Source organism: Macrobrachium nipponense, chromosome 8, assembly GCF_015104395.2.
Source record: "Macrobrachium nipponense isolate FS-2020 chromosome 8, ASM1510439v2, whole genome shotgun sequence".
NCBI lineage: Eukaryota > Metazoa > Arthropoda > Malacostraca > Decapoda > Palaemonidae > Macrobrachium > Macrobrachium nipponense.
Window position 1 is genome coordinate 83,404,138 of NC_087203.1, and position 10,246 is coordinate 83,414,383.

Below are 10,246 nucleotides of genomic sequence, written 5' to 3' on the forward strand. Positions count from 1 at the left end.
CGCCCGTTCGCCTATGGAATACTCAATATGTATCGACCCACACAACACGAGCATATGCTGTTGCACCCTGTTGTTCCTTAAAAGATATATTAAGGTAAAGAACTTTATCAAAACACATTTTCCAAAACTGAGGAATGTATTGTGCCGCGATATTCATTCCAATATTTTTCATGACAATTTTTTGTATTGACAGCTGTAAATGATTTGGACCAGCCGTGGAGAATGAAAACAGCTTTTTCTCACCGTGAAGGTTTTGCAGTATATTTCAAAATAAGTCAGCTTGAGATTCCTTTACCGTATGCCCAATTTTTTTTCTTTTCTTTTAACAAAGGTTTGGGTGACGGGTCCATACTTCCTTTTCCTCACCCTTCAAACCTACATCAGTTACAACAGCACGCTTTTAATAATGTAGTGTTGACTGTTAAAATATGTCTTGCAAGACATTTAAATATAAGTCAGTCCTGTATCCCTAGACTATTTTAACTAATTCTATTGAATTAACTGGAGCAAAGCTTTTGACACAGAATTGTTAATATTGTTATTGTTTATTAAACGCTCCCGGGTTGTTTTTCGGAATTATAATTCTTGGAAAATTGAAATTTTTTTTTTCTAACTTTCAGTCATTTATTGCAAATATTGTTCTTTATACCTAGACATTTTGGTCGTCACAAGCATCATCATTCTTTGATTGTCAATTGTATTTTCAAGTTGCTAGTCATCATTGGTAAATATAATTATTATATGCTTTTAATTTTTGGTCATTATTTAAAGGTGTTCATTGCTATTTAGTCAACTGTTAATCGTAACTTTTCTCTTAATAAATTAAAACAAAATTATTAGTCTATTATTAGTCTTTTACAGTGACGGATAGCTCAAAGTTAACCTAGTTTTAGTAATACCATTTATCGTCATCAGCATCGTCCCAGAAGATTTCCTATTTTCTAGAGCCAAACATATTTTACAAGTAACATTATAACCTTCTGTTATAGTTACATAAATTGTGTTACAGGAATTAACATATAGACAGACAGACATACACAGGGAGGGATATACGGACAGAAAACAAATTTATTTTTCTTGCTCTTTTTCGACCAACCCAAAAGAAGAGTGCAGATATCATTCATATGATTGCAACCATTTGAGAGTGAAAAGGTGTGAGAGTGGAACTTCGTAGGTGAGAGATGGCACTTTTTGTCCACTGTTCCTTTTTGCTGCCCATTTCAACTCGTATTTCCAGTTCAGAATATCTTGTATCAGCTCTTATCGAAAAAAAAGTAACGTTTCTCTCTTTATATAAACACCTTAGTCGTAGGTGTTGTACACAGAATTTTTCTGTCTAGTATTGCCCTTCAGCAACAGGATCTATCTATATTTAACTTTTACCACAAACTCTCTCTCTCTCTCTCTCTCTCTCTCTCTCTCTCTCTCGTCTCTCTCTCTCTCTCTCTCTATATTCATATTATATATATATATCTTATATATATATAGATATATATATATATATATATATATATATATATATAGTATATATATATATATATATAATATAGTAGTGTGTGCTGTATATGGATGTATGTATGTATGTATATATATTATATCCCGGCCTTCTCAATTGGCTTTGTATCTTAATATCTCCATAAGCCTTTAGTCATCTTATGAAACATAACAGCTTAGTATGCATTAGAAAACGTACCTCTGATACAGGAAATAGGCGATTTCCTTGAGTGGAGGAAATATCCTCTGTCTGCAGCCGATCTTTCTCCTCTCTGCAGCTGTGTGACGGATAAATGAGAGCCCCTTGAAAGTAATTTAGTGAAGGATGCGGGAGAAATACCACTATATCGCAACGCTCCTCTGTGTAAATTTACGCTAATCCTCTTGCCAGTGATATTACTGCTGTCGCCTGTGTTTCTCTTCAATCTACGTCATCAGAGGGCAGCAACTATTAAAAATTAAACGAAATAGATTTCTATTACAAATATGGAGGGGGAAATTTGCGAAACGCCACTGCAGAAGAGAGAGAGAGAGAGAGAGAGAGAGAGAGAGATATTTAAACACCTTTGAAGACTTTCATTTTAACGGTCCTTTATGTATTTTTTTTAAAAAGGAGTAAAAAAATTGAAAACAGCGTTCCAAAAGACTATTAAAAAAAACTCAGGTGATGAAAATTATAACGAATATGGAGTAGAATATTGTTCAAGTAAAATGATACTAAAAGGCAACAAAGTAAAGCAAGGTCAGAACTCGCACAGTGCGTCATCCTCAAAGAGATAAAACGATGATTCACTAATACGATTCACTTTTTGCGGATTCCACACAGCGTCAATCATGCTCTGCATAACTTTAGATATCTAAAAGTGTCCTTCCCTGTTATAATGCAGTAAACTAAGTTATAATCTACGCAGACAAATCTATTCAGAAAAAAATATCTAGGTGGTTTGATATCGAAGTAATAATTGGTGTGTGACTGATAATGAGAAGATATACTGGCTAGAAAAATGTCACTGGTTATGTCTGGTACTGGGGAAACTATTTAAGGAACCACGATTTAGAACAAAAAGTTTAGAATGCACCGAATCTCACGAATAAATAAATAAATAAAAAAAACATTACTGGCTGAGAGTGAGAATGCCACAATTCTGAGGTAAAATGAGGTTTACTGATGTAATTGGCAAGTGAGGTGATGCGGAAACCCTGAAAATTAGGTCTTCAGATCGTTTAGGCAGAAACTGGAGCGAAGTCTCTTATGTGGGTCATCTAAGATTATAGATAACTTCGCTAGCTAGATACAAAGGTTCTAGGGTATCCTTGAAGCGTCTGTGCCACTTGCGATATGATTATGCTTGTCTGAATGATACTAAATTATTATTATGCGCCTAAAGATCTTGCAAGAGATTTAAAAGAATATGATGATTATAATCATGCAAAATAAACTGTACTTGCATTTGTACAAAGCTGTGGATGTTGGTATTTTTTCCTTTTACTCCACACTACATTCATCTTTTCATTGATTATGATAAAGATTTATAAATCGGGGGGGAAATGGTTTGATAAAACGAGTGCCGTTAGTGGAATAAGTTGAATATTGAGCTTTGAGTATTGGAAGTTCACTGCTCGTTTTCTTGTGCAAAGTCGTTTTCTATTCATTTAATCAGCAGTAAAGTTTATCCATTTTTTATGCTTATCATGGAAAAATTCAAATTTCTTGTGATGTCACTTTGATAGTTGTATCATTATCATTTGATTGTAGCTACTCAGTGAACTTTAGTTCCCCTTGCTCTAATGTTGTTAGTGTATTGTCACGTAAAGAAGGAATATTCCCGTGGAACAAGATTGGATCCGTAGCTGTGCTTCTCTATCTCTCTCTTTGCTATATATATATATATATATATATATATATATATATATATATATATATATATATATATATATATATATATCTAACTGAATGTGTGTGTATGTATACATACGTATGTATATATGTATATGTATATATAATATATTATCTATATCTATATATATTATATATATATTATATATTATATAATATTATATAGCCCACAACTACTTCTGCTCACATTAAACTCTGCGATTACAACGATCTTGCAAGGCTGCCAAGGTCAAGCATTCTTTATTCAGAACAACAGTTACATGAATTTGACAACTGGTCCTTCCCACGTTCCCTCCTCTCACTTCCCTGTTGCGACGGACATGATTCTCAAGTCGTCGTAAATTCGGGATTACAAGTCCCAAGCAAGTTTCCGTAAAAAGCATTTCAAGGTTTTTTTTTCTATTTATATATATACTTCCGTGACTTGGAAAGGCTTAGCCATCCGATCTCTCGATTTCCTGAGTGGGAAATGTTGACGACTTTTCGCATTTGCCTCCTAATGCGAAGAAAATTTTTATCTTTTATGCTATGGTATAGGCATTACTTTGCCTTTATGGACGACAATCTCTCTCTCTCTCTCTCTCTCTCTCTCTCTCTCTCTCTCTTATCTCTCTCTCTCTCTCTCTCTCTATCCTTATATAATATATCTCCCTCTCTCTCCTATATATATATATATATATATATATATATATATAGATATATATATATATATATATATATATATATAGTTAGCATTGCTGTACCGATGTAATGCCAACTTCCTCTCTCATTATTAGAAATTGGCATTGTGTTTATATTAATACCAACTCTCTCTCTCTCTCTCTCTCTCTCTCTCTCTCTCTCTCTCTCTCTCTCTCTCTCTCTCTCTCTCTCTCTCTCTCTCTCTCGTTTGCAGTGTGAAAACAACGACTATTTTGTAAATTCCTGTTAAACCTGGTGGTATTTTGTAAGGCAGAATTTTTGTTTTAATACAGAATACTCGAAAAAATCTGTCTGTCCTTCCGTAACTTAAAGACAGAAAACATTGGAAAGCCGAAAAAAATATAGCGTCCAGCATCTGGGATTACGCAAAAATAATATTCCTTTATAATTGAAAGCTACATTTACTGCGCTCCAGCTGGAGATTTTGGCATTTTGATTTCTTTAGGAAAGCAGAACAATTGACCATTTCTTAAATTTCGTAAGTTTATGGTTTTTCAGTCATTCATGTTACGCTACTAGATAACTAACTGAAAGATATCAACAGAATTAGCTGCTGAAAAAATCATTTATTTTTTATCTTCCTATTGGAATAAATTAGGTGTGTCTGGTAGGCCCCGTTTATTTGTTAATTTCCACTATAGTTTTCTGTCAGTTCACTGTTCTCACTTCTCAGTGGGTTCAGGGTAGTTTCACAGACGTTCGCGAAGATCTTGTCCGACAGTTCTAGATTTTGAGAGGAAATATGACAGCCCTCACTAACTTGTTACTTACGCTTTATTACGATGCACTAAAAATTAAAATGTATTTTTTGAGACCAGAATTTTCTTTCAGTCAATCAAGTCTACATAAATAACAGCGTTGGCCCAAACATGGAAGAAAATGCTACAAGAAATTTAAAAAAATATATTTCTTTACTTTAACATTTGGCGGTTTATCGATTGAATTTTCAGTTATTAAGTCTCTAATCTGCAGTGTTCTATTTCCTACAAACTGGATATTCACGTAACCATATTTTAAACTTCCATTAGCTAATATAACCATGACCCGTGTTAGCAGCAATCTTCATCTCGTAATCTAAAGCTTTGCTTTCTTTTGAGTTCACCTCATGGTCACATTTTTCGTATTTGAGTCTTACAAATAATACAGCTCACCATTCCATCGATCAGCGGCTCAGACCTTTGTCCTTTGACTTCCTGTGCATTTTCAACATGTTAACTCTTCAACTATATTCTTGAACCCACAGTCTATTTTCTTAATGACCATATCATTGATAATAGTACCAAATGATGACATGATACCTGTTCCTCACCCGTATAGATGCCCATCTCAGTTTCACTTTGTCGCCATTATCTTTCCTAACCTCAGGCTCACACTTCAATATCCAATGAAACGTTCCTTTAGAGGCTGGCTTTTTAAGCACAACTGATATCTTCTTATCAATTTTGGACATTAATTGTCAATAACTATCTCTCTCAATCATTTCGTTTACCGCATCCTGTTCTGCTTCATATGTACTATTACAAATCATGATCTGAGGTTTATATTTTCCAATCTTCTTAATGTCAGTTCCCTGAACATCATTGTTAACCTTATTAGCAGCTAAATCTCGAATACGGCCATCTGTGAAATTTTAAATAACATAACCTTGTTTCATAGAGCTAGTATCAACATCGTCTTTCCTGTCAGTGATCTTCTCAGACGGTTGTTTTGACTTAATAGTCAACAGCTTCTTTCTTTTAACTCTATCAGTATAGGCAATCTTCTCAGGTTGAGGAGCAGCAATATTTTCATGATTAAATCAATTTATTTTCAAGTTTTTTATTTTATTTTTTTTTATTTTTTTTATTTTAACCCAGCCTCGCACATCTGCAACTGGGCCATGAGCGGACTCAGCAGTCCTGTTGTCAAGTGCTACGGCAGCTGATCGTGCAATTCAGCAATTTGGACTTGACTCTCACAGTCCTTTTCAAGCTTCTTATATTCCACCTGAAGAATTTGATAATTTTCTTGCCATTTCAAGGCAAACTCATAGCAGTTTGGGCATAGCCAATTCAATTTCTTAGTGTTCTTTTTGCATACTTCATCAAGATACGCACATTCACGTCCAGTCCATTCTGTTCACTCATCTTTCTTGCAAGAAGGACAGGTCGTTACAATGTTTTTTACTAGCCATAATGACTAGGTAACCCCATTAATTAGGGTGGTACAGAGTTTAAACCAACTTTGTCCGTAAAACAACTTCGTCCGTAATTTCACTTTCACTCGGAATAACACAAAAAACACGTCCTATCCGCTCGCTCGCTTACTCAATTGCATGGATGCGTTTCATTGCTTAGTCATATTCTCACGTGTAGAGACACATAGGTGATTTGTTCAGTTATAATCCGGGAACTAGATATATATATATTGGCGAGATGTGTTTACATTACAAATATAATGGTGTCTCTCGCAAAAGGACCAACACAAAAACCCGTTTTCTATGATGAGTGTGTCACTTGTTGCTATGACGACAGGGAAGAAACTCTAACAATCAAAACAAAAACAAGGTAGTAAGCGCTCAGTGAGCGAATGGTGGTAATCCGATGAAATAAGTGTCTTTGACTACTTATACCCAACGCTGCGTGCTTGCTTCAGTAGCTGTCATCTCATCGGTAAGAGGGTTATTCTTTAAACAGGCGTAACTCATATTCTACCGTAGCTATTGCTGTAACCAAGTTGACCGGTATGGAGATCGTAGTTTGTACCCAATACTACCTACCTATACTACCTAATATCTAGGAGCCGTGGGCTGCCGGGTGATGTATTTTACTAGGTAGGATATTATAAGCTACGGTGGTGTAGGCGGTAGACATGTCAGTTTGGACTAGCATAGGTTTAGCTGAATAGTGGACAAACGTTGTCAAACGGAAGTTGAAATGTATTAGGCTAGTGCTTACTTAGTAGGTAGGTAGCTAGGGTAAAACACCGCATGGACTGACCAACTCACCGACGATCACGGCTGGACACCCTCCGAAAAAGTACTTATAAAGCATAATGACACCGGAGATGGTCATCAGTCACGAGTTGTTGTTGGTGAGAGACGGAGCTAAAGACCTCTACTCTCCTTTCAAAGTAGGAAGTATTTTCTCCAAAGTTAGAAATTAAGGCCATATTTTAAGCTTTAAACAGAGGGTAATGAAAAGGGTGGCCAACGCAGTGCAAACTTCACCAAAATGCTTTCGAAATTTTGACTTACGATTAAATAATTTTGACTTACGATTAAATAACTTAGAAGATTGACGCCATCTCGATGTTTGCGGAGTCCCTTGTGTCAACAAACTTCCCATTTCCTGTGATAAATCCTCACACCACTTGTACCCATAGACGCTGGGGCACTTTCATCACAACAATCGGAAAACGGTCCCTTACCACAACGTTTTTAAGGAAACTATGGTTTTGGTAGAAGACGACAACGAAGTGTGCAGTAGATAATTATTTAAATAAATAGTAAAACATCAATGTTTTACATATTTATTATGATTAATTTGAAAATATTCGTTATTGAAAAAGTAACTCGATTCCTGGCTCAAATCTAAGTAATTATTTTTCGGAATTAGAACGTTTTTTTAAGTCTTGTATTATGACGTCACAACATCTTGACTTTCGTACCAATTGTAAATGAATTACTATACTCAACTTTCTTGCAGAACAGTTTACCAGTTATTCATGCAGATTTTTATCAGCTATTCATGTAATTATTATAATCGTAATGCGGATATATATCTTTATTATTTACATTTTGGGTATATGAAGATGTTTTACTGCCCGATTACCTCTGTAGTGTGACGCAATCGCTTTCGCTCCCTGGGCCTCTTGTCTGTTTTTGCACCATAAGAAATTAATGGGGCCGAATTTGCAATCATCAGAAAGTCGTTAAAAGAGGAAAGTTATTATTGAGGAGCATATGTTTTGATTGAGAAAAATACAAATTTATACAATAGCTAGCTTGTAAAAAATACTTGATTACAGAAAACTTGATTGACAACTAAGCAGCATACCTACTATGGGTTTCAGAGACAGTGCATGGACGTTTTTTGGCAATATTTCTGTAACAAACACTCGTATCAGAACGAGATTTTGCTATAGTGTATTACACCCAGTGCCGTAATTTATAAGGGTATTGTGAATCACTAATCGTAAAGAATAATGACACTTGGCCTTGTACCAAGAGACAAAAACTCCATTATCCAGAAGTGGATACGAACACAGGAGTAAAAAGCTCCACCTACCCTCTCCCCCCACCTCCACCGCTTAGGAACCAGGAACAGCAACTTGGTTCAAGTGCAATTTGGAGTGGATTAAGACCAATAATGTGTATAATTACAATCAAATAAGCACTGTGGAGTTTCAGTTGTGATGGCAGTAAGGATAAAACCACCGATTACAAGGTAAAAATGAATTCAGTTCAAACCATGACTCCGGGAATAACAAGTTTCATACTTTCACTAATATAGGTAACAAAATGTTGTTTTATTGTGCTGATTACAACTGCAATCTTGAGTAAGATCAATAAACATTACATATACGTATATGCTAACATTGTTCAAATGAGTGCTGGGAAAGATGGTGGATTGTCTGTGGTTAGAACGGCCAGTCACGCGACTGCTGCCATGTTGGATTTCAAAACTGCCTTGAAAACATATTCTACGAAGAGCTTCACATGCTTATTTTAGTTCGTATGGGGCTTTCATATATCACATTATGTTGACAAAACTTCAATCATTTGAATGGTATGCTTAAATATGTAATTGTATTCTTGTTTCACCAATTAAATATCGAGTGAATAAGACCCGGGCAGCGTGATGACGATGGATCGTCCGTGATTGTTTACCTTACTTTGTAGGGTAAACAACCGACTGGACTGGCCAACTCACTGACTACCTCGTTTTTAGCCACCCTCCGAAAAAGTACTTTAAGAAGAGGTCAGTGTATGGATCTTTCCTTACTAAAGCTGTCTCTCCTACTCAGAGGTCAGCTCTTCTCTACACGCCATTGTCTGAGCACCTGTTCCCTTCCCAGTTAGTGAGGGATATTGCTCGTTCGCTATCTGAGAAGGCAACACAGGACCTCTTAGTTCAGTCAGCGAAAAAGAATCGACCAGTTGTAACTGTTGCGAAGAAAGATTCACAAGTTCCTCAACAGCCCTTTCGTGGAGTTTCCTCTACTCGACCCTCTTCGAAAAGGAAGCCTTCGGAGAAGCGAGGAAGGTCTTCCTTCCGACCTTTTAAAAGACCAAATAGGACAACTGTCCTCCAAACACCTGTAGGTGCCAGACTTCTAAATTTTGTAGAAGCCTGGACCTCGAGGGAAGCCGACCCTTGGACATTGTCAGTACTGGAGAAGGGATACCTAATCCCTTTCCTGGACAGCCCTCCCTTAACTACGACACCGAGGGAACTGTCGGCGAGGTACAAGGACCCTGTTCTGAGAGAAGTGCTTCTTCAGATGGTGGAAACAATGTGGATCAAGGAAGCAATAGAGCTAGTACAGGACCCTCACTCCCCGGGGTTTTACAATCGCCTTTTCTTAGTCCCGAAAGCTTCGGGGGGGTGGAGGCCGGTGCTAGACGTAAGTGCACTGAACCGCTTCGTGGAGAAGAAGAAATTCTCCATGGAGACTTCTGCCTCGGTTCTGTCGGCGCTACGTCCTGGAGACTGGATGGTCTCCCTGGACCTTCAAGATGCTTATTTCCACGTTCCGATTCATCCATCATCGAGGAAGTATCTTCGATTTGTGATACAAGACAAGATCTTCCAGTTCAGGGCCTTGTGCTTCGGCCTGTCTACAGCTCCTCAGGTATTCACCTGCCTGATGAGGAATGTAGCAAGGTGGCTTCATCTAAAGGGAACCATCATCTCCCTTTACCTGGATGATTGGCTCATAAGAGCCAAGTCAGAGAGCCAGTGTTTGGAGGACTTGAACACGACATTAGACCTGATAAAGTCTCTTGGATTGCTCGTCAACCTCGAGAAATCTCAGTTGATCCCCAGCCAGAACTTAGTTTATCTGGGGATTCAGATGGATTCTCGGGGTTTTCGGGCTTTTCCTTCACAGGAAAGACTCCTTCGAGGCCTTCAAAAAGTCTCAAACTTCATAGGGAAAGAACGCAGCTCA

At 37.1% G+C, this 10,246-nt stretch overlaps 1 pseudogene; it reads left to right on the plus strand.

Annotated features, from left to right (window-relative positions):
* Positions 1 to 6,628: 6,628 nt before the first annotated feature.
* The window catches only part of LOC135222893 (uncharacterized), a 78,378-nt pseudogene continuing 74,760 nt past the window's right edge, over positions 6,629 to 10,246 (plus strand).